Raw genomic sequence first — 26408 nt, forward strand, 5'->3', positions numbered from 1 at the left:
AAAGCAAACTCTTGATTTAACAATAAACCCTGAACTACTAGTTTTTCCAGCCACTGAATGCCAGTGGATCTTTTGAAGTTTTGAAGTTTCTTGCCCCTCTTCTGATAAGAATCACAATAAAGATCAAAGCCACGTCTATATGTGTGCACACACACACACACAAAACACACACACACCTGTGAGGGAACAGATGCTCAATTGGTGATGTTGAAAGATTTAAAAAAATATTTTATTTCTTTCTTTGAATAAACTTCTAGTCAAAGAAAGTAAAACTCACAGGCAATAGAAATTAGGAAATGTGTCTAAAAGTTGGGAAATTTACTCCAGTAAAATATCCTTTCAAAAATAAAAGTTTTATAAAGGCTGCATTTAATAAAGTATTTTAGCCTCTTCCCATAAATTGGTTTATCACTTTTTTTCTTGTAAATTTTAATGCCTCTAGCATTCTAAACTAAAATCAATCACTTACTAATCCAGGTTAGAGTCTTATATATAGATATGTATGTTTCTGGGTCTGCCATTACTATTGATAAAATATTCTCATAAACCCCTTGTGAAGCAATGGAAAAACACCGAAAACAATTGTATCCACTGCCTGGAGAAATGAGATTCAACCACAAGCGTATGAACAAAATGGACATATAAGTAGGACAATAATAGTGTCTTAATTGCTTTGCTAATGAACTTTTCCATTTCCTTAAAACAAGAGGATTGCTGCTTCACTTTAATGTGGCGTTTCTGATGCTTATTAAGTATTATGTGCTTTTAGAAGAAAAAAATTCTTAAGATATAGATATGTGCGATGCTCCACTTTTTCTTATGTTTACTATTTCTAAATCTCAAAGAGAGAGTAGACAGGTTGAAAATTGCCTGAAAAAACATACACAACATATGGATTAGACATACAGCAAATGTGTAACACTAACAATAAATGGTCTACATAGATTAAAGTACTAGCTTTATTTTAGTTAGTACTGAGTCTTGCTAAGTTTCCTTCTAAATGGTTTCAGCTGTAAAAAAGTATTATAAGCTTCTGATTAGAAATCTCCATATTATAATGAACTAATTAATAAATGTAAAGAATAATTGTATTTTGAAATAGCTGGAATTAATGGAATAATAATGGGAAATGGCATTAGTTATTTCTTTTACTATAAAACCTGCTTGTGGAATGTGGAGCGTAGATAAACTTACAGTGAGGTGAATTCTACCAGTTAGGACTCTGAAATCTATAGCTGTAATTGAACCTACCGATTGAGCACCCAACCAGGATCTAATGTAGTTGTTCTTGACTGGAACTTGACAGAAATCTGTGTGTGTGTGTCTGTGTGTACTTTAACAATCCCTTAGGGAATGAATGAGGACAGCCAGTTACAGAACAACTGTATTAGGTCATCTATCAGTTTCTTAAGTTGTATCCTGTTTATCACAGAGTCTATGAAAAAAGTATTTATTTAGTGTGGCATTTTCCAAAAGCATTTGATTATAGAATTGTCTGTGCCTGTGAAACTCCCAGCAACTCAGATTTAGTTTTCAGTACTAACAACTCATTGTTAGTAGTAGCAGTGGTAGTATGGTATCACCTTGTCATTTAAGGATGACAGTACAGAATTCTAATATTGTTCTGTTGATGGCAATATATTGTTGGAATCTCAACTTCTTTCTGAAATTTTGTTTTAAAAATGAATAAAATACTTCATAGTGTTATTTCCTGCCAAGTGTTCATTGTACAGCCATCAAGTGCATGACAATATTCTGGCTTTTTTACAGAAAAATTATCAAAGATATTTATTAATAAGTCTTAAAGAACTTGTAACCTGAACTAAGGTCAATTTTCCATGCAGTCAGATTAAAATCTGCCACAGAAATTCATATATTTTCATAGGTCTGTCAGCAATATCAACAAAACAGTCTCAAATCTTTCATGTAGTCATGAAAAAACATGGCAGGAATTTCAATCCATTGTTTGGAGAAACCAAGGTACCATATGCTCAGAAAAAATTATGATACAATGTCCTCTGATTAATACTTTAAAAGTGAAAGAACCAAAACTATAAGAGCTGAAGGAATTCAGAGGGATGAGAGCTCACATGTAGGTAGAATGAGTGAGGAAGTCTTCATGGAGGGAGTGGTATTAGAGCTAGATCTTGAAGAATATTTTTAATTTCAATAGCTCTAGAGGTGGAAAGTAGATGGGGTAAGGAAAAGTGGTGGAGACACTGCATGTTAGAAGGAGTGATGCAGACACGTGTAGTGTATGGGGAATACCAGCTGAGCTCTGGAGAGTAATGAAAGCTATTACGTTCTATGCTAGTCAAATCCCAATGACCCAGATCTCAGCATTACTAAATAAAATTGTGTCAATCTTTTTTCCCCAGTCTTTCAAAAATACATTTAACCTTTAAAAATTTCACAAAAATTGAACAAAAAGGTTTTTACAGCCCATTAAAGTCAGATAGATAAAAACAGTCAATGCTGAAAAAGGAATTATTAATATTTATATTCAAAGTATTTAAAATGACATGTTCTAATATTCAGTTAATGTAAGGTGAACGTATCCATAAGTGCCTGGTTATATGAATAAATACTGGAGAACTAAAATTACAGTTAATAGCACTGCGTAGTTTTGAGACTAAGTTGAACTGTGCCATACAGTAGAAAAAAGTCGAGAGGAAAACGATTTCATCAGGAATGGCCCCCCTCTTTGATTGAGCTTTATAGGAATTCCTGCAGAACGGGAGTAATGAACCCTCTTGAAGACATCTTCCCAGAAATAGTAAACCCTAAAATGTGGTGTGAAGAAATATTACTGATAAATTTACAGTGTCTACTTAGATGGTATCAGGAAAAAGCCAAGCTAAAATACAATGTAATCAATGAAAAAACGCTCTACTTTGGGGATTTGAGATACTTTAGGACAGTATCGTGAAATGAGGAAGGCACTAATTGAATGACAAGAATAAAGAGAAGAGGGCTGGGCATCCCAAGGGTGAGAAAAGAGAGCTGGTGAATAAGAATGTGTCAGACTGTCACCCAGTACTACTGAGGGAGGAAGCTCCAGGGCTTCAGTAATCCCTGGTAGCGCTGCTTTCTCTGGGCACTGCCAAGACAGAGCTTGGCAGGTAGAGCGCTGGCTTTTTTCCGGCCCCTCAGCTGGGCATTTGTGCAGGGCACAACCTGCACAAATGTACCTAGTTGCCCTGACAGGCTCACAGTGGTTTGTAGTAGCCTTCATAGGAATAACCTTATAAAAAGGTATTTCATCAGACTACTATAGCTCACTGATAATATCCCTGAAGACTTTCCAACTCTTATGTGTAGCAAGATCATACATTTTTCTCAGCAAATCTCTGATTTTTAGTATCTCCTAAGAAACAGGATAGCTCTGAGCTTCTCAGGCAAATGCCATAGTGCAAGTTAGAAAATGAACAATCTAGCCAGCAAAATAATAAAGTATGGGCATTGTGGTAGGCAGAATGATGCCCCCCCCCAACCCACCAATGTCGATGCCCTAATTGCCAATGTAATTAAGGTTAAGGACCTCAAAATAGAGAAATCCTGGATTATCTGGTTGGGCCCAATATAATCACATGAGATTTTATAGCACAGAATTTTTTCTGGCTGGAGTCAGAGAGATGCAGTGGAAGAAGAAGCAGAAGAGAGATGTGGGGAAAAGGGAAGTCGGAGAGATGCCAAGCGTGAGAAGGATTCCACACTCTGTTTCTGGTTCTGCAATGGAGGGCCAGCCTTGTGTGAGGACTGGAGAGAGGCCCCAAAATGAAGAGTGGACGCCAGCAGACAGGCAGAAAGGAAGCAGAAACCTTAGTCCTACAACAAACAGCAGGGCACTGGGTTCTACCAACAAGACGAATGAGCTAGGATTCTTCCCAGAACCTAATACCTTGGTTTTAGCCTTATGAAACCCAGAGCAGAGAGACCTGTCAAGCCCACTCAGACATTTGACGTACAAAACTATGAGATAACAAACTTGTGCTGTTTTAAGCGTAAAATTTGTGATAATTTGTTATAGGAGCAATAGGAAACTAATACAGGCATCATATGTTAGCAATAAATATGACTGTAAATACGGCTGCCTCATGGAAGCCAGTTTGCAGTAGCAGACAAAGTGTATTTAAGCCTTCATAATCTCTGAGAGAAAGCCATGTGTTATCTACCCAGCTTTACAAAGGACCCTTCCAATGCCCCTTTCAGTTTTAACCTTCCTTGAAAGTTCCCTTACCCAAAAGAATCTGGTTTCATGCTTGGCACTTACATTTTACTTACTCTTGACTTTAACTTTTCTGTTGGTAATTTGTCTACCTTGACTCTGTCTTCCTTGTTGCCTACCATTCAGCACTGCTATTGTTTATTAACCCAAGATGACTTGATTTGACCCTTTGTCCCAGTCAGCCTAGCACTCACTCCTTGAGGCATCAATTTGTCGTCTTATCCAGTGTCTGGCTCATGGCTAATTTTCTGTGAGTTGGGGACACATTCACTAAAATTTGACCATTCCTGGGTGAACTGATGCCATTGAGTTTCTGAACAGGCAAAACTGAGATTTCAGTGGCAAAGCTGTTTCCACCTTGGCAAGGCTGACAGGCTATTCACCTTGTCAGCCACTTGGCCTCTTCTTTTGCTAGGTCTTGTCCTTGCATATTTTACATAATTTAATAGTTTCTCAACCTGCTTGTGACTCTTCTCATATCTGCTTTTCCTTTTATATTTCACTGTGTATTAGTTACTTGCTTGAAGAAAGACTGTAGGTAAGATTGAGAAATGGATGGAAGCAGAAAACTAAAAGCTTAAGAAAAGCATCACGCAAGCTGTCTGCTGGAGCTTCAGTCAAAAAAGTAGCTTCAACCATGGAGGAAATAACTCTAACCCACAACATTTAGAAAAATGCAGAAGCAATGGTGCTTCCATTTTGTCTATCGTTGTGTTGCAGAAGTGATGCTCCCTCTCCTTTTATTTTCTTTAAAATGTGGTACAGGTCGGAGGATAGTTATGTCTCCTTCTTTATTTTTCTTTATAGAAATTATCCAGTGGGAGAAACAATCTGGCTTTGGACTTTATAAGATCATTTTCTAGACTATTTAGAGCTTTATAAAGTTTACCAAGCAAATCTTTTCAGAGTACATATTATGCTAAAGCAATATATATAGTGTTTACAAGAGTAAATTAAAGTCATTTTTATAACTTCCTAGAATGGGAGTGGCTTCATAAAAAACTGGACCATCGTTAGTAGACATTACCTGAATTTCTTCTGTGAAAATGTGAAAAGCCATTATAGAGGTCAAATAAGGTAGCTATTGCCCTCAAAGGATTTGAATTTATATTCTAAAAGATATAGTAAGATTATAATAGGATATATCTCTCTCTAGCTATTCTGTCTGTTCTTTCTATCTATCTATCTGTCTGTCTGTCTGTCTGTCTGTCTATCTATCTATCTACCTATCTCTAGAGAGAGGGAGGGAGAGGGAGGTTGATGGATTGAAATAATGGGCTCACATAATGATTGTGGGGCTGGCAAGTCTGAAACCTGTAGGGCAGGCTGGCAGCCTGGAAAGTCAAGTAAGAGCTGATGTTGCAATCTTGAGTTCAAGTTTTGCAGGGCAGGCCAGCAGGCTGGAAACTTAGGCAGAATTTCTATGTTTCATTCTTGAAGCAGAATTCCTTTTCTTTGGGGAATCTCAGTTTTTGCTCTAAAGGCTTTCAACTGATTAGATGAGGCCCATCCATATTATGGAGGATAATCTGCTTTACTTATAGTCAACTGCTTATAAATTTTAGTCACATCTAAAGAATACTTTCACAGCAATATCTAGACTAGTGTTTGACTGCAGAACTGGACACTATCGCCTAGCTAACTTGACATAAAATTAATCATCACAGTCAACTGGTTGTCATCTTGGCCTCCATACACATCTCCATAACCATATTTAATCTCCAGATAAAATCAAATAACAAAGTAATTCTACCAAACATGATACAACGATTCTGTATACAACTGAAAAGGTACTTAGCTTTTCCCTAAAAAAGGATGCAAAGTTGTTGGGATGTTCTTGACGTTGTGTTTAAATACTATAACATAAAGTTAACAATACTTAAATACCATAATGTAAAGTTAATACATCTTATATTGTATGAAAAAGGGATAAGAGATGGAAGAAAAATATATTTTCTATATATGTGTGTGTGTTTCTGTGTTGTGTGTATATACACAAACATATTAATAACATATAAGGGATAATTATAGTCCTCATTTCTGTAACTGATCTTATAGTTATAGCTGGTATTTATAACTGCCTTCTTCTACTACCCATTCTGTATTCCCTTTGTTCTCAGTAAGCACCTCAGCTGGTCGTGAGTCTTTATCTGGTGGGATGATCCCACCTTCATTTCTGAAGGATCTGGGCCATTATAGCTCTGCTGGAATTGGGTCATCGTAGTTTGCCGTTGACTTTCACCATAGGGCATGCCAGTCGTCTTAGTCCATGTGGGCTACTATAACAAAATACCTTAGACTGGATGGCTTATAAACAACAAACATTTATTCCTCACAGTTCTGGAGCCTAGGAAGTCCAAGATTATGGTGCCAGCAGATTTGGTGTCTGGTGAGGAACTGCTTCCTCATAGCTGGCACCTTTTAGCTGTAAACTCATGTGGGGGAAGGGAGGAGCTAGGAGCTCTGTGGGGTCTCTTTTATAAAGGCACTAATCCCATATAAGGGATGTAATCACCTCGCAAAGGCCCCACCTCCCAATACCATCATGTTGGATGTTAGGTGGGGGGCTGGGCGGCACAAACATTCAGATCAGAGCACAGTACTAGGAGACTGGGTGGCTGCTTCATGACTGTGAACCTCCTTAAGGATGAGGCAGTGCACGAAATGCTCAGGCAGTGGCAGTGAAGGCAGGAGCTTGCTCTCAGATTTTCAAAACATTGTAGGAAACTTTTGATTTCAATAATAGTTACATGCCACCTAGAAGGCAAATCATATTTGTTTCCTAATTTATGTTTCAATTATGATGGAGTAAAACAATTCAGATGTATTATAAAGAATATATGTTACTTCTACAGCTCTTCTATTTTTTCAAAATGTATTTATGATCAAGTTGCAAAAAATAAAGGGATATATTGCATTCTCTGATTAAAATATTTAGTTATTATACAAATCCAAAATAAGGATTGCAACTCTGCTATAAAAATGCCGTGAAATATAATGCTACTGTAGCTGAAGTCCTGTTTTTCATATAGTAGAACCTTTTGATTATTTTGCAATAATCAAAAGATCTTTTAAGCAAGCTCTCATTTATTTAATATGTCCTATGAGGAAATGGCATTCCTATGAGGGGTAGAATTGGGGGGAATGGGGTTTATGAAGTCTAGATTACCTTAGGAATATGAATTGTTTTCTTGAAACAGAGGGAGAAGAAACCTATGGCTTGTTTCGATTCCCCATTTTGGGATAAGGAGTTCTCTTGGAGAACTAGGCCTCTCCTTAAGGTAAGATCAGAAAGCGCACTGAGAGTTACTAAGTGCCAAGCTCAGGAACAAAAACAAAGGGGTGAAATCCATCAGAATGCACATCTGCCAGCCTAGAAGAAAATGAGGACTGTAGACTGTTTTTAAGATTTGGAGTTACTGTTAAAAATATGTAAAATTCTGCAATCTTTTTAGTGTTCCCATATTTGTTGTTTTTGTATGCCAGTTTCTTACTTTCTAACAGAAGCAAAATCCTTATAGTCAGTAGGTCTATGAATTTTATTTTATTTCATTATTTTATTTTTGAAAGAGTGAAAGACAGGTAAGCTGAAAAAACATTTCTATAACTAGGCTTGGGGAACATAGAATCCCAAGGGACAGTGTTGCTAGTAACAGTTCTCAAGAAGAGAAAGAAACATTCTGTATGCTATGGAGACTGCTACAAAGGAGAAAAAGAATCTCCAGATTATTTTCAAAGCATAGAGATAACACAGGCTAACAATTTTCTAAGATCTGGAGTATCTCTTTTTATCAGATAAATACATAAACTAAACCTTAGCAAATTTAGGTCATGTGGTACTGATATTCCAACCATGAAGCAATGTCATTAGCTCATTTGTGGTTAGCCACTTAGAAAAACCTACAGTTTATTAGCTAGATCTTTGAATTAGACAACAAGGGTTCCTGATGACAAATTTTCCTTATGCGTTCAGTATACTTAAATTTATGCCAAGTGTAAGTACATGATTACATGTTTTATATCTCCAAATATTATCAACTTTCTTTTTGCTGGTAGTGTTACATACAGTCATGGATAATCATCCCACATACAGGTGATGAAAAATACCTAAAATATATTCAAAGTACTTAACTTGCCATTAAGGATTAATTTGATTGTGATCATTACCTGGTTGAAACACTATTGCAAATCTAAATCCATTTCTGATGGTTTATGGGTCATTTAAAATAATTGTCCACAGCAAAAAGTATATAAATTAGTTAATAAAAGTAGTTCTATCTCTTTAAGGGACATCAAACATTTAATATCCATCCAAATTAAATTTAAGTTTAATCTGGACTGTGGGAAACCTGCAAATGACCCTGTTAATTATCAAATAAGCCTAACCTAATCCATACCTAGTCAATAAAGAACTCTCTAAGAGAAGCCCTGGTAAATGTTAGTGGAGACTGCCAATTTTATAGGGCAAATATTATTTTTGAAAAAGTTTTGAGAAGTCATAAAAAGTGCCCAATAACCATTTTATTTGTTGTGCAGCTGTCTTGTCCATCATGGAGCTGCATTAGTGTTTGGGGTCAACGTCACATACTCCTGGAGATGAAAGGAGAATATTTCCTGTCTGTTTTTCAGTACATATAGTTGAGGAGTAGTGGCTGCAGAGGGACAGAATTGGGTATCTTAAATTCTAGATTCACTCTGCATTCATTCATTCATTCTCTTGCACCCTATGGCTCCTTATCAGACCCTTTTATCACTGCTTACACTATGCTTGACAGGTCAAGAGATTCCTGCAAAATGTATCTGTGAACTTTGATTGCTGTGGGCATGGAAATTAACAAATGGTCTTAAAAGGCTGCAGGGCTAAAAACAAAAGAAAATGAAACTCACAGGCCATACTGTGAAAATGAATTGCATCATTGCTTCTGAGTTCTGTTATCTTTTCTATTGACTTCACTTCTATTGCATTTTCTGTTTCTTCCATCAGGTTATGCTGTCTAGCAACTTCCATGGCCCATTTTAACACAACACATCTAACTACATATAGGTATTATTAGGACTTTTGAATGACACAGAAATAAATGGAAATGTTTGTATTGTGTATCAGAGTATAAGCTAGTTATTTACACAAATTGGGTATTACCTTTTTATTTTTCTTCTGAAAGCTTTAATACACATTATTTTTAAAAATTAAGAACTGCACCAATCTTCTGGAGTCCCTAAAAATGTTTGCCTGAACTTTCACCCTATTTAACCACTTTGCACCTTCATGCAGATTTTAACCCAACTAGGCTCTTTTTATTCTTCAAACTCACTGGTACTCTTGCTCTTTCCTGATTAACATGGAATCATCACTACTATATGTGACACACCCAAAGCTTTCCTACGTTCTTTAAATTTCTGTATGTGTTTATCTCAGCTTAGAACATTTACTATTAATGACCCTCTAAGGGGAAGGGAGGAGGTCTTTCAGGTAGCACAGTGAGTAAGAGCTTAGATATAGGAGGCAGGCAGCCTGGGCTTAAACGCGGCGCTTCCTAATGTTGTGATGTCCGTAATTCCATAACCTTCCTACAACTTCTCTTTACAGATCCTTAAACTTAGAAAAAGAAAACTAAATGAATTGTCACTGTAGACAATATTTCTTTTCACTCTCAAAATGTTCTGGTTTGGGCAATACATTATATAGCCACACAACTGATACTGCAAGTTGTACATGTTAGTGGTACTTGTTAGTAACCTTGGCCAGAGCAACCATAAGATATAAAATGGCCTAGTTTGAGTGTCATATCTTGTATTAAGCAGTAACTACGAGGAGGTTATAGTAACTACCAGGAGGGTAAAGAAGAGCAAGGAAGAGATAAAACACGCAAATTCAGAGTAATCTTCTGAATACTTCAGACATGATTGTGTTATTTTGCTGTCATGCAAACAGGCATGTCAGAAATCTGATTATTCATTCCATAATTCCTGTGCCTGGTTGTTATTATAATGAGTTTTTTCTCTTTCCTGTCATTGTGTTCATATTTACAGTCACTTGCTTCTTTTTAATTTGATTGGTGTATTACATTATTCTTATAGAAATAGTCATACCAAAGATTCCATTTGCTCCTTGACATTTTTTCAGTCACTTTACATACAAGTAGGTAGGGTCATGGACACCAGTTCTGGTCAAAAAATTGTGGGAGGAGTGCTCTGTGTCCTTTCTAGGCTGAGGCTGTGTAAAGCCTTGCTGCTTTTCCAACTAGTGGAAATCCCAGAGAGTGGGTCTCCATTGGGCTGCCTAGACCACACCCCTTGTCCATCTGCAGGAGACATGTGCTGTGATGCGGAAACACCCTTTGGTATATGAAGCCACAGAGAGTTGGAGGCTATTGGTTATGTCAGCATCACCTAACCCGTCCTGACTAATACAGAAACTGCTACCAGGAGAGATGTGCTGCTGTAACAAACAAGCCAGAATCCTCAAGTGCATGGCCCTGGGTTTGGTGGCTACTGAGTAAATGACTATCAAGCTAGAAAGGTAGCAATCAATTTTTTTCAATAAACTTTTGAAAAGTTTAGAACTGTTTTAGATTTACAGTAGCAATCTGTTTTTGCAGGGGTGAAATATTTTATAAAACTGGAACCTGTGATAATTTGGGAAGCAGATCTTGTAGTGTACCTGATGCAGCTCTCTGAGAAGAGGTTGAAGATAGAGCATGAATAGTGTGTGCTGGTTGCTTTGGGGTTGTATTTCACAGCGTATTAGAAGAAAGAGGTGATTTCAGCATAGAAATTGTCAATTTGCAGCTTAATGAAAGGGAATGAGGACATTTAGACCTTTTACTGTTAAAAGAGTCAACTGCTTTGACATCTAGTAGTAAGAGGCTTGAGAAAGACTTTTTGAGAAGCCTACTCAGTACTATCTTTCAACTAATTAAAATGCTTAAGGGAACAATTAAACTAAGTATCAGAGCCCAGAAAAAAACATTTTTTTCCACTGAAGCCCAAGGGATTCTAGACGCCACCATTAAGTTTAGAGAAAGTGAGAGTTATCAGGATGAGAAAGCAAACAACTATTTTCTCTATGAGAACTATGTCTCAAAGAGAATGTTAGATATATTTACTGGCACATCGTGCTATCTGGAGTGGACTGGATAAGAAACTCTTGAAATTTTTGAGATTATTATATTGCCAAAGAAACCACTGAACTGAAAGAGATGGAGCCTTAAAATGACCCTAGCCAGTTTTAGGATAGGTTAAGTTATGCCATGGCAACAAACAACTGAAAATACTAGTGGCTTACAAGAGGCAAAGCTTATTTCTCCTTTGCACACATGACCATCATAGTTGGCTGTGCTCTGTATGTTCTCTTTATGCTGGGTCCCATCTGAAACAACCACTGTCTGGTACGTTGCAAATCAAAGTGGCAGAGGGTAAAGAGAGCATGGAAGCAGGTCCTACTGTAGAGGTAACACATGCCACTTCCCATAGGATCTTGGCTGAAACAATGAGAAAGCCAGAGATTAACCGAGGGGGCATGTGATCCCCTTGCCTGGAGAGGCAGTGAATATTCATGAGCAGCGATGGAGACAACTATGTGTTACTGACCGTCTGGTGGGCAGGAAGTGGGCTCAGAAAACTGCATAGCCACAGTGAAGGTGAAATTCCCCAAGGCTCAATTCAGATGTGAACAAGAGTCAAGATACAGGAATCAAGGATTATTTTCCACCCCAGTCGAGGGTGCCCTCCACAATGTGTACTCAGTGGGATTTGGGAATTGGTACAAAAAGTCATGACTGTGCCTTTCCTATTTTTCTCTCCAGATGAAGTTTTCTACTGTTGTTTTTTGTTAGTTAGGGCAGTAACAGGTCTTTTTAATCCATAAGTCTCTGGACCTAGAAGAGCCATATCTGGGCTAATGTAGAGATGACTGTGCATCACCCAGAGACCCTGGGCTTTCGGCTGAGTCTTTGACTGGCTGGAAGTTTTATGCGATCTCCCTTGGGAGGTGGTTAAGTGTGGCCCATCTGTTGGAAGAAGAGAGCAGAAGGATATGCGGTGACTAGACGGGTAAACTGGAGCATAGATGGTAATGCTCACCAAATATTCCATTTTCCCCTCCACTGCCACTCATGTGACCATGATGGCCAATGACCTATGAGTGGAAGCAAAGTGTTCCTTCAAGGCTGAGATGATGAGAAGCTCACACATGATCTGCAGCCTCTCCTTCCTGGTGTGGAGCCTGAGCAAGCCTTGCAGGGAGCACACTCACAAGAGGAGAAGCCTCTGTGGGATCCACCTCTGAGGGGCAGTGTGGGGCAGAGCCTCCTGCTATCCCGCATGAGGCATGAGCCTGAGTGATCAACCGACAAGGACCTACTGTATAGCACAGGGAACTCTGCTCAATATTGTACAACAACCTAAATGGGAAAAAATCTGAAAAAGAATAGATACATGTGTATGTGTAACTGAATCACTTTGCTGTACACCTGAAACTAACACAACCTTGTTAATCAACTATACTCCAATATAAAATAAAAAGTTTTTAAAAAATCAACTATTCTTATGTCAAGTGCCTGCGCTTTGGGAGTGGTTTGTTCCTCAAGCCTAATCTAGTCTATCAAGTTATGCTGGGTAAAGCTGAAAACTCTGTATAAAGCAGACTTTTTAAAAAAGGTCATTTTAGTTTCCCTTCACATTTATGCGGACACTTTGTGTGGCTTATCCCCCTTATTCACCCATCTCCCTGCTCCTGGGGGAAAAATAAGTATCATAAGAGTAACTGTGAAGAGGCAGAGAGCCTGATCTAACCATAAAGGCTCTGTTTCAAATGCAGCAAAATGTGGTTAGAGAGTTTGTTTTTTCCTCTCCACCTAATGGTGCATCAGAGGTTAGACACACTCAGGAAAAGGTTACTGAGAATATCCTTTGGGAATTCCATAATGGGCGTTGGCTCTTTGTGCATCCCTTCTAATCAATGCAAAATAGCAGATTGTGGGTTCCATAAGCAAAAACACAGACATTTAATCACATGAATGCACACAAATCCAAAAGAAGAATTAATTATTAATGATTCTGTGGTTAGGCTCAACTTCAATTAGTAAATAATTTAGAATGCTGTAGACAAGGAAACCACATTATAATAAAAAATAAGGTAGAGTCTTAACCAGAAACCTCCAACTCAACATTTAAGAGGTCATTTCTCAACATTGATAATTCCTAACAGTGTAGCACTCTGCTCAGTCCACTCCTGCTTATTCATAGCAACACCCGTAGACCAGCATGAGGTCTTTATTAATATTTACATACTTCTTTTCATAAGTATATGATGGTGTATTGTAAAAAGGACATAATTCAAGATGTAATCTGGCCTGATGCAATGAAAATAGATACGCCCAAAGCAGCTTTCACTAACACATAGGAAGGCAACAAACAAACTTATTTCTGCTTTCAGTTATGCCTAGACAGTGCCAGAGTCTTTCAAATCCCAAAACTGCTTTAACACAAATTAACAACCATCTTAAAAAGCCGTGCTATAGCAGGTACTCTTCTCATTTAATGGTCCATCTGCTGCTTGTGGCTAATGTATGTACCAGTCACTTATTCCAGAATCTACCAGCATTTAGGCTTCAAGATGAAAAGAACACCATCATGAGATGCTGTTTTCTTTTGATATGCACTTGGTAAACACTCCTTGTGTTCTCTGAGCTTCAGAGTTAAAACTACTTCAATAGGATGTAGACATAGGAAGAAATTAATCTGGGAAGTCCGATTTGAGAATCATTTTCAAGAACCTCTCATCCCCCCTCACTCCTCTCCCTTCCCTCCCAGGACAGTAATAGAAAAAGGGAAAAATGAGTTCAAAGTTCCTTTTCAAGCTTCTTTTGGCAACGATTGCCTATCTAAAAACCAAGATATTTTGGATGGCTTCACATTCAGTAAACTCTGTGTGATGTTTTCTGTCACTCCCTGTGCAGCTAATTTTTGGAGAGTGTGACATTAGAGACAGATAAAACTGTCTCTAAGCATAATTTAATTTTCGTAATTTATGGTCTTTCAAAACCTAGAATTTATTCTAGGCCAGACGAAATATTAATCATGTGGACTGTCTGGAGCTTTTGCCTGAGATTATAGAATTAGAAAATAAAGATGTTGATATAATGTTCAATCTGTGCTACTGGGTTATTTTCATTCTTATTTCATGTTAAAAGTAATAGCCTTTAAAAAATTGCTTATACAAAGTTAACAAATGTAATAAAAGGAAATAAGAGCCCTGTGAAAGCCTCTGGTTCTACATTTTATTACCCAGTGTTTAGCTTTTTTTGTTTTCTTCTCAGTCCATTAAATAGATACAATAGTAGAAACGCCTCAGAGTTAAAAGAATATTTGCAAATTTTATAATATACATTGAGTTCTTATGAAATAGGTATTCTATAATATAAAGTGGGTTAAATTTTAAGAGATGAACATCATCTATGTATTAAGAACTGTACAATAGGCAATTAAAATTAGTGTTAAACTGTATTGGTGTATTTGCTAAAATAAAGATGGATGAGAAGAATTTTTAGAAGAATTTGTCTTCTAAGGAAAAAAGAGGAGGCCTCATGCTGGCATTTATTCAATGGCTGTCTAGTGTTTTAGTGCCTAAGTCTTAATGGCAAGGGACTCTTTCAAATGATAGATTCCAGAGGGTCCTTATTCTAGTGATTGGCAATAGACAACTTTGGGCTTAGGAATCAGCATTTATAACCAGCAGCTCAGGTGATGCCAATATGCATGGTCCCTGTCCACACCTTTTTTTTTTTTTTTAATAAAAATTTAAAAATTCCCTTGGTAAAGAAAACCAAGGGGAAAAAAAGCATGAAAAAATAGATGGACTATCCAAAAGTAGTTAACAAATAGGAAAAAGCCAGTCTATCAAACCTACCTAGACCAGAAGCAAAGTTAACAAGTGTAAGAGAATGATGAGAAAGGAAGTAATTGGATAACCTTCATATTATTGTATTTTAGTTTTTCTTTAAAATTTTGTATTGGCAGTTATCTTTTTCTATCATTGTGTTTTTAATGTTTTCCCGTCCCCTCTACCCCCACTGCCCTGACTCTTCCCTGCTTGGAGAAATAACTTGTTCCCTCAACAAATGTTCTTTGACACCAATTTCTTGTGTGAGGAAAGCTTAAGAAGTAAGAAATAATAAAAACATAAATGGGGAGAAATTATCCTCCTTGACTCATGGATCCTAGTCTTGGGGGCACAAATAAAGTTGGAAACAATTTTGAGGGATTCACAGACCCCTTAAGCCAATCCTCTGGATTTATTATTATTATTTTTCCCTAGAGTTTTAACACAGCCCAGCTTAAGCACCCTGGGAGAAGAGCTTGGACACCTTTTTCAGATCTAAAGTTTTTTTTTTGAAAAAAAATTTCTTATAACAGAGATACAGAAAGGTACCATTAAACAGATTTATAATTTAACAAATTCTTATAAACCAAAATACCTTAAGAATTCAAGAACCCACTTCAAGAACCCTCAACGCAACTCTTCCTAATCACCAGTTCCACTCTCTACCCGAAATGAAGATACTCTCCTCACTTTATGGGAATCACTTTCTTGCTTCTGTAAAAATGGTTTTATCATCCAGGTGTGCATTCTAAAACATTCTATTTCACTTTTCAACACATATTTGGGTTGTCTCATTTTTCTTTCATCTTTCTTCTCTTTTCCTCTTAAAATTAGTTATTTTGGAAAAATCAGGTGGTTTTAACTGTAGTTTCCTGGAGTATGAATGTTGCTGATTTGATAGTCATGATATGTTTCACATGTCCTCTGTATTTCCTGTAACTTCGTAGTTAAATCTAAAGACTTGACTAGGTTCCTTTTCTTCCTTCCTTCCTTTCTTTTTTTAAAATAAGTTAATAGGTGGTGGTATTTTCCTTTATTAGGACATTACCTCTCTTTTGGGGTGTTAGTAACCATTGGTATTTGATGCCTGGGTCCATTAATTCACTGGGGATTAGAAACTATGACATTTTAATTCCATCACTTTGACTTCATTTATTTGTTGGAATATTTTCATAAAAATGTTTCCCTTCATCAACTATTTTGTTATAAAGTGGTGCAGTTATTATAAAAAAGCTAAGATATATATACATATCATCTTTTCAAGATAATTAATTGGATCCCTATCACTCTCCAAACTTAGTTTTTTTCTTTAAATTTGATACAAACTCATAAGCTTAAATATATCTACTGTTTCAATCTGTTCCAATTAATATCCTCATTGGAGCTTAAATTATCTCAATTAATTTGTCAGAACTTCTTTAAGTTGGCTCCTAAGTCATTTCAACATGACCTTCGTAAACTTCACTTTCTTTCTGACATGAAAGACGGTTTTAGCTCATTTTTTTTAAAACATCTTTATTGGAGTATCATTGCTTTACAATGGTGTGTTAGTTTCTGCTTTATAACAAAGTGAATCGGCTATACATATACATATATCCCCATATCTCCTCCCTTTTGCGTCCCCCTTCCATCCTCCCTATCCCACCTCTCTAGGTGGTCACAAAGCACCGAGCTGATCTCCCTGTGCTATGCAGCTGCTTCCCACTAGCTATCTATTTTACATTTGGTAGTGTGTATATGTCCATGCCATTCTCTCACTTCGTCCCAGCGTACCCTTCCCCCTCCCCATATCCTCAAGTCCATTCTCTACATCTGCATTTTTATTCCTGTCCTGCCCCTAGGTTCTTCAGAACCATTTTTATTTTTTTTTAAGATTCCATATATATGTGTTAGCATACAGTATTTGTTTTTCTCTTTCTGACTTACTTCACTCTGTATGGTAGACTCTAGGTCCATCCACCTCACAACAAATAACTCAATTTCATTTCTTTTTATGGCTGAGTAATATTCCATTGTATATATGGGCCACATCTTCTTTATCCATTCATCTGTCGATGGACACTTAGGTTACTTCCATGTCCTGGCTATTGTAAATAGAGCTACAATGAATATTGTGGTACATGATTCTTTTTGAATTATGGCTTTCTCAGGGTATATGCCCAGTAGTGGGATTGCTGGGTTGTATGGTAGTTCTATTTTTAGTTTTTTAAGGACCCTCCATACTGTTCTCCATAGTAGCTGTATCAATTTACATTCCCACCAACAGTGCAAGAGGGTTCCCTTTTCTCCTCACCCTCTCCAGCATTTATTGTTTGTAGATTTTTTGATGATGGTCATTCTGACTGGTGTGAGGTGATACCTCATTGTAGTTTTGATTTGCATTTCTCTAATGATTAGTGATGTTGAGCATCCTTTCATGTGTTTGTTGGCAATCTGTATATCTTCTTTGGAAAAATGTCTATTTAGGTCTTATGCCCATTTTTGGATTCGGTTGTTTGTTTTTTAATATTGAGCAGCATGAGCTGCTTGTAAATCTTGGAGAGTAATCCTTTGTCAGTTGCTTCATTTGCAAATATTTTCTCCCGTTCTGAGGGTTGTCTTTTCGTCTTGTTTATGGTTTCCTTTGCTGTGCAAAAGCTTTTAAGTTTCATTAGGTCCCATTTGTTTATTTTTGTTTTTATTTCCATTTATCTAGGAGGTGGATCAAAAAAGATCTTGCTGTGATTTATGTCACAAAGTGTTCTGCCTATGTTTTCCTTTAAGAGTTTGATAATGTCTGGCCTTACATTTAGGTCTTTAATCCATTTTGAGTTTATTTTTGTGTATGGTGTTAGGGAGTGTTCTAATTTCATTCTTTTACATGTAACTGTCCAGTTTTCCCAGCACCACTTATTGAAGAGGCTGTCTTTTCTCCATTGTATATTCTTGCCTCCTTTATCAAAAATAAGGTGGCCATATGTGCGTGGGTTTATCTCTGGGCTTTCTATCCTGTTCCATTGATCTATATTTCTGTTTTTGTGCCAGTGTCATACTGTCTTGATTATTGTAGCTTTGTAGTATAGTCTGAAGTCAGGGAGCCTGATTCCTCCAGCTCCATTTTTCTTTCTCAAGATTTCTTTGGCTATTCGGGGTCTTTTGTGTTTCCATACAAATTGTGAAATTTTTTGTTCTAGTTCTTTGAAAAATTCCATTGGTTGTTTGATAAGGATTGCATTGAATCTGTAGATTGCTTTGGGTAGTAGTCATTTTCACAGTGTTGATTCTTCCAATCCGAGAACATGGTATATCTCTCCATCTGTTTGTATCATCTTTAATTTCTTTCATCAGTGTCTTATAGTTTTCTGCATACAGGTCTTTTGTCTCCTTAGGTAGGTTTTTTTTTTCCCCCTATGTGGAAATATGAAACATTTATTTTAGATATCAGAGAAGAACAGAGCTAAGTAATCCAATTTTACTGCAGCAGTATAAAAATCATCCCTTCACCCAGTGTAAGATTTAAGTGCATCTGCACAAGGGTACACATTATATGAAATGTAGTAAGATTACTGCTGCCCTGACAAGTACTTCCACTCCCTACCCAGGTCCTACTGCAACACTGGTGGTCCCAATAGTTTCATGGAAGCAAATCATTAAAAAGAAAAATAATAAAGCAATTAAAAAGACAAATCAAAATGCCTCAGTGACCATATATCCAACTCAAACTTTATATATTTAAATGTTACATTTTCCTCCCACTAATAAATCTTTATTTCACTCAAACTTGAACAATAAATCTTCCATACTGAAGTATCTTCCTTGCCTAATTAATTCAAAGGAAAAAACCAAAATGATTAGTAAAGAAAGATGTAGGGATTAACACACCCTTTTAATTTGTTTTAAGTATTTTTAAGGTTTAAAAATTGTTTAAAATTTTTAATTTCTAGTAAGAAAACATTATCTGAATGAATACCCTAATGGAAAACCACTGTAAAATGTTTCAGCTGCACTTGGGGTAGAGGGGTAGGAATTATCTTTAAAGCACCCCAGCTTTCTTCATGAGAAGTTCAGAGGTACACTAGTTTGTATTATTGCAACATCCATTAGGTGATCTAAGTTGCTTTTCCTTCAGCAGGGGCTTTATTTGTCAGAAGGGCATTATGCTTGACCTCCAAATTTGCCCGACAATTTACTGACGAGATTCATAACCTTTGGGTTGCTCTGATATATTGACATATTTCCTGGGTTCTAAGCCACATCCTGGAAGGCCACCATAACTTCTGGATCCTGTATGGCTGCAAGAACCCCTGGATCACTAAGAATTTCATTGAGCCCAGGCATTCCTGCTATTCCAGGCATGCCCCCTCCTATTCCAGGCATTCCTCCAGGAAAATTACCAGGCATTCTGCCAGGAAAGCCACCTGCAAAGAGCCATACTGAGCTCCTGATTGTCATCTAGCTTCTTCCTCCCTCTGGGCTCTCTCATGTTCTTCCTTAGCCTTCTTGACCCTTTCTGTTCTTTCTTTGATCTCTCGCTCTTCACATATTTGCTCATACTTTCTCCTATGTTCAGCAATTTTCTGGGCCCTTGGTTGAACTTCTTTCAGCGTTGCACTAGTATCTTCATCATAATCCAGCTTACAGGCATGGACAAGATCATGGGCAGCTTCTTCCCAATGGCCCAAAAGTCTGTGTGCTTTCCCTTGCCACTTGTATGGCTGAGCAGAATCAGGATTTATTTCAATAGCTCTGTCACAGTCTCGGAAGGCAGCATTTGGCTTCTGTAATTTGATGAAGGCACTTGATCTCTTGGCATACAGAATGGCCAAACGAGGATTTAGCTTGATGGCATCTGTGAACAAGTCAATGGCTTTCTGTAGTTCACCATCATTTAGGGCATCAATGGCAGGCACTTTTTTATCATTTGCCTGATCCATCATCTCCTCAGTTATCTCTACATTTTCATCTCCTATTTCTTGAGGGGCATCAGGGTCTGGTTCAATCACACCTTCATTGTCAATTTCTAGATCACTTTCCTCACTTGATGGTTCGTCTGTCTTTATGTTTTCCTCCTCGTTCTTACTGTTTTTTCTTCCTTGGTATTTTCTTCCAATTTAGTTTTACGAGTAGCGGGTGGTATTTTACCCCCATGCTCTCCACCCATTCCCTCAGGAAGCACATTTCCTCAGTGTGCAGAACACTCGGGTCCTGCTTGCACATTTTCACGAAGGCTCGAAGCTCGCTCACTTTGAGGGAGTCTATGGTCCGGAGACGGCGGGAGGCAGCAGGAGGCGGCGGGCGCGGCGGAGGCTGCGGCACAATCCCAGGCCCAGGTGCTAGCTCAGCGTGACTGCATAAACGGGGCGGCTGCTGCGAGGCAGAACAGACTAGAACCTCCCCGGCCACTGGCTCTGCCCACCCAATGGTCTCGTGACCCTGGGTCCTTCGCCCGTTCATTCCTACTCTCTACCACTTTCCTGCGCACTGGCTAGAATCTTCTAGAAGTGTGGCTGTTAATGCTGTTGCTTGCCTCTCCATGCACGCATTCTTATATTCACTCAGAACCAGTGCTCTCCTTAAGTAGGTTTATTCCCAGGTATTTTATTCTTTTTGTTGCAGTGGTAAATGGGAGTGTTTCCTTAATTTCTCTTTCAGATTTTTCATCATTAGTGCATAGGAATGCAAGAGATTTCTGTGCATTAATTTTGTATCCTGCTACTTTACCAAATTCATTGATTAGTTCTAGTAGTTTTCTGGTAGCATCCTTAGTATTCTCTATGTATAGTATGTCATCTGCAAACAGTGAATGCTTTACTTCTTCTTTTCCGATTTGGATTCCTTTTATTTCTTTTTCTTCTCTGATTGCTGTGGCTAAAACTTCCAAAACTATGTTGAATAATAGTGGTGAGAGTGGACAACCTTGTCTTGTTCCTGATCTTAGAGGAAATGGTTTCAGTTTTCCACCATTGAGAATGATGTTAGCTGTGGGTTTGTCATATATGGCCTTTATTATGTTGAGGTAAGTTCCCGCTGTGCCAACTTTCTGGATGGTTTTTATCATAAATGGGTGTTGAATTTTGTCAAAAGCTTTTTCTGCATCTATTGAGATGATCATATGGTTTTTCTCCTTCAGTTTGTTAATATGGTTTATCACATTGCTTGATTTGCATATATTGAAGAATCCTTGCATTCCTGGTATAAAACCCTCTTGATCATTGTGTATGATCCTTTTAATGTGCTGTTGGGCTCTGTTTGCTAGTATTTTGTTGAGGATTTTTGCATCTATGTTCATCAGTGATATTGGTCTGTAGTTTTCTTTTTTTGTGACATCTTTGTCTGGTTTTGGTATTAGGGTGATGGTGGCCTCGTAGAATGAGTTTGGGAGTGTTCCTCCCTCTGCTCTATTTTGGAAGAGTTTGAGAAGGATAGGGTGTTAACTCTTCTGTAAATATTTGATAGAATTCGCCTGTGAAGCCATCTGGACCTGGGGTTTTGTTTGTTGGAAGATTTTTAATCACAGTCTCAATTTCAGTGCTTGTGATTGGTCTGTTTATATTTTCTATTTCTTCCTGGTTCAGTCTTGGAAGGTTGTACTTTTCTAAGAATTTGTCCATTTCTTCCAGGTTGTCTATTTTATTGGCATATAGTTGCTTGTAGTAATCTCTCAAGATCCTTTGTATTTCTGCAGTGTCAGTTGTTACTTCTCCTTTTTCATTTCTAATTCTATTGATTTGAGTCTTCTCCCTTTTTTTCCTGATGAGTCTGGCTAATGGTTTATCAATTTTGTTTATCTTCTCAAAGAATCAGCTTTTAGTTTTATTGATCTTTGCTCTTGTTTCCTTCATATCTTTTTCATTTATTTCTGATCTGATCTTTATGATTCCTTTCCTTCTGCTAACTTTGGGGGTTTTTGTTCTTCTTTTTCTAATTGCTTTAGGTGTAAGGTTAGATTGTTTATTTGAGATGTTTCTTGTTTCTAGAGGTAGGATTGTATAGCTATAAACTTCCCTCTTACAACTGCTTTTGCTGCATCCCAGAGGTTTTGGGTCATCGTGTTTTCATTGTCATTTGTTTCTAGGTATTTTTTGATTTCCTCTTTGATTTCTTCAGTGATCTCTTGGTTATTTAGTAGTGTATTGTTTAGCCTCCATGTGTTTGTATTTTTTACAGATATTTTCCTGTAATTGATATCTAGTCTCATAGCGTTGTGGTCAGAAAAGATACTTGATACGATTTCAGTTTTCTTAAATTTACCAAGGCTTGATTTGTGACCCAAGATATGATTTATCCTGGAGAATGTTCCATGAGCACTTGAGAAGAAAGTGTATTCTGTTGTTTTTGGATGGAATGTCCTATAAATATAAATTAAGTCCACCTTGTTTAATTTACCGTTTAAAGCTTGTGTTTCCCTATTTATTTTCATTTTGGATGATCTGTCCATTGGTGAAAGTGGGGTGTTAAAGTCCCCTACTATGATTGTGTTACTGTCAATTTCCCCTTTTATGGCTGTTAGCATTTGCCTTATGCATTGAGGTGCTCCTATTTTGGGTGCATAAATATTTACAATTGTTGATCTTTTCTTGGATTGATCCCTTGGTCATTATGTAGTGTCCTCTTTGTCTCTTGTAATAGTCTTTATTTTAAACTCTATTTTGTCTGATATGAGAATTGCTACTCCAGCTTTCTTTTGATTTCCATTTGCATGGAATATCTTTTTCCATCCCCTCACTTTCAGTCTGTATATCCCTAGGTCTGAAGTGGGTATCTTGTAGACAGCATATATATGGGTCTTGTTTTTGTATCCATTCAGCCAGTCGATGTCTTTTGGTTGGAGCATTTAATCCATTTGCCTTTAAGGTAATTATCGATATGTGTATTCCTATTACCATTTTCTCAAGTGTTTTGGGTTTGTTATTGTAGGTCTTTTCCTTCTCTTGTGTTTCCTGCCTAGAGAAGTTCCTTTAGCATTTTTTGTAAAGTTGGGTTGGTGGTGCTGAATTCTCTTAGCTTTTGCTTGTCTGTAAAGGTTTTAGTTTCTCCGTTGAATCTCAATGAGATCCTGGCTGGGTAGAGTACTCTTGGTTGTAGGTTTTTCCCTTTCATCACTTTAAATATGTCCTGCCACTCCCTCCTGGCTTGCAGAGTTTCTGCTGAAAGATCAGCAGTTAATCTTATGAGGATTCCCTTGTTATTTGCTGTTTTTCCCTCACTGCTTTTAATATTTTTTCTTTGTATTTAATTATTGATAGTTAGATTAATATGTTTCTTGGCATGTTTCTCCTTGTATGTATGCTGTATGGGACTCCCTGTGCTTTCTGGACTGACTGACTATTTCCTTTCCCATATTAGGGAAGTTTTCAACTATAATTTCTTCAAATATTTTCTCAGCCCCTTTCTTTTTCTCCTCTTCTTCTGGTACCCCTATAATTCTTATGTTGGTGCATTTAATATTGTCCCACAGATCTCTGAGAGTGTCCTCAATTCTTTTCATTCTTTTTTCTTTATTCTGCTCTGCGGTAGTTATTTCCCTATTTTATCTTCCAGGTCAGTTATTCGTTATTCTGCCTCAGTTATTCTGCTATTGATTCCTTCTAGAGAATTTTTAATTTCATTTATTGTGTTGTTCATCATTGTTCTTTTGTTCTTTAGTTCTTCTAGGTCCTTCTTAAACGTTTCTTGTATTTTCTCCATTCTATTTACAAGATTTTGGATCATCTTTACCATCATTACTCTGAATTCTTTTTCAGGTAGACTGCCTATTTCCTCTTCATTTGTTTGGTCTGGTGGGTTCTTACCTTGCTCCTTCATCTGCTGTGTGTTTCTCTGTCTTCTCATTTTGCTTAACTTACTGTGTTTGGGGTCTCCTTTTTGCAGGCTGCAGGTTCGTAGTTCCTGTTGTTTTTGGTGTCTGCCCCCAGTGGGTTGTGTTGGCTTCCTGGTGGAGGGGACTGGTGCCTGTGTTCTGGTGGATGAAGTGGATCTTGTCTTTCTGGTGGGCAGAACTGCGTCCAGTGGTGTTTTTTCAGGTGTCTGTGACCTTGTTATGATTTTAGCCAGGCTTTCTGCTATTGGGTGGGGTTGTGTTCCTGTTTTGCTAGTTGTTTGGCATAGGGTGTCCAGCACTGTAGCTTGCTGGTCATTGAGTGGAGCTGGGTCTTAGCGTTGAGATGGACATCTCTGGGAGAGCTTTCGCCGTTTGATATCACATGGAGCCAGGAGGTCTCTGCTGGACCAATGTCCTGAATCAGCTCTCCCACCTCAGAGGCACAGGCCTGACACCCAGCTGGAGCCCCAAGACCCTGTCAGCCACATGCCTCAGAAGAAAAGGGAGAAAAAAAGAAAGAAAGAAAGAAAATAAATAAATAAAATAAAGTTATTAAAATAAAAATTTTTTTAATTATTAGAAATAAAAAAAATTAAAAAGTAATAAAAAAATTAAAAAAAGAGAGAAAGAAGAGCACAACCAAGCCAAACAACAAATCCACCAATGATAACAAGTGCTAAAAACTATACTAAAACAAACAAACAAAAAAGAAAACGGACAGACAGAACCCTAGGAAAAATGGTAAAAGCAAAACTATACAGACAAAATCAGACAAAGAAGCATACACATACACACTCACAAAAAGAGAAAAAAAAATATGTATCTATATATAAAAAATAAAAAAGGAAGAGAGCAACCAAATCAATAAAAAAATCTACCAATGATAATGAACTCTAATTACTAAACTAAGATAAACATAAAACCAGATACAAATTAGATGCAGAAAGGAAACCCCAAGTCTATAGTTGTTCCCAAAGTCCACTGCCTCAATTTTGGGATGATTCATTGTCTATTCAGGTATTCCAGAGATGCAGGGCACATCAGGTTGCTTGTGGAGATTTAATCCTCTGCTCCTGAGGCTGCTGGGAGAAATTTCCCTTTTTCTTCTTTGTTCGCACAGCTCCGGGGGTTCAGCTTTGGATTTGGCCCTGCCTCTGGGTGTAGGTTGCCTGAGGGTGTCTGTTCTTCCCTCAGACACGATGGGGTTAAAGGAGCAGCTGATTCGGGGGCTCTGGCTCACTCAGGCGGGGGGGGGGGGTGGGGAGGGAGGGGTACGGAATGTGGGGTGAGCCTGTGGCGACAGAGGCCGGCGTGACATTTCACCAGCCTGAGGCGTGCCGTGTGTTCTCCTGGGGAAGTTGTCCCTGGATCACGGGACCCTGGCAGTGGCGGGCTGCACAGGCTCCTGGGAGGAGAGGTGTGGATAGTGACCTGTGCTTGCACACAGGCTTCTTGGTGGCGGCAGCAGCAGCCTTAGTGTCCCATGCCCGTCTCTGGGGTCCGCGCTGGTAGCCGCGGCTTGCGCCCATCTCTGGAGCTCCTTTAAGCGGTGCTCTTAATCCTCTCTCCTCGCGCACCAGGAAACAAAGAGGGAAGAAGAAGTCTCTTGTCTCTTTGGTAGCTCCAAACTTTTTCCCGGACTCCCTCCCGGCTAGCTGTGGTGCACTAGACCCCTTCAGGCTGTGTTCATGCAGCCAACCTCAGTCCTCTCCCTGCAATCCGACCGAAGCCCGAGCCTCAGCTCCCAGCCCCCTCCCACCCCGGCGGGTGAGCAGACAAGACTCTTGGGCTGGTGAGTGCTGGTCGGCATTGAACCTCTGTGCGGGAATCTCTCTGCTTTGCCCTCTGCACCCCTATTGCTGTGCTCTCCTCTGTGGCTCCGAAGCTTCTACCCTGTGACCCCCACCTCTCTGCCAGTGAAGGGGCTCCCTAGTGTATAGAAACTTTCCCTCCTTCATAGCTCTCTCCTAGAGGTGCAGGCCCCGTCTGTATTTTTTTTGTCTGTTTTTTCTTTTTTCTTTTGCCCTACCTAGGTACGTGGGGAGTTTCTTGCCTTTTGGGAGGTCTGAGGTGTTCTGCCAGCGTTCAGTAGGTGTTCTGTCGGAGTTGTTCCACATGTAGATGTGTTTCTGATGTATTAGTGAGGAGGAAGTTGGTCTCCATGCCTTACTCCTCCACCATCTTGAAGGTCTATATCTTAGCTCATTTTCTGTTATCACTTTTCTGTTTCTATTTCATTGATTTTTTTGCTTACTTTTGTTCTTGGCTTCCTTTAGATTAAATTTGCTTATCTTTTTCTTATTTCTTAAATTGAAGCATAGATCATTGATTAGAGAAAATTCTTTTTTTTAAATATGAGCATTAATCCCATAAATTTCCCTCTAAGCAGTTTAGCTAAAACTAACAAAATTTGATATAATGTGTCCTTATTTTCACTCAATTTTCATGTATTAAGATTTACTGTTTTCGGTGATTAGCTCTGTGACATTTGACAAATG

The 26408-nt window shown here is 38.2% G+C and overlaps 1 pseudogene across 1 annotated transcript; it reads right to left on the bottom strand.

Annotated features, from left to right (window-relative positions):
• Positions 1–1555: 1555 nt before the first annotated feature.
• Positions 1556–21278, bottom strand: LOC309640217 (hsc70-interacting protein pseudogene; annotated as a pseudogene). Its single transcript has one exon. The product of its transcript is annotated as a hsc70-interacting protein pseudogene (transcript).
• Positions 21279–26408: the final 5130 nt, after the last annotated feature.

The sequence above is a fragment of the Balaenoptera physalus genome (genome assembly GCF_965194825.1).
Source record: "Balaenoptera physalus genome assembly, chromosome: 12".
NCBI lineage: Eukaryota > Metazoa > Chordata > Mammalia > Artiodactyla > Balaenopteridae > Balaenoptera > Balaenoptera physalus.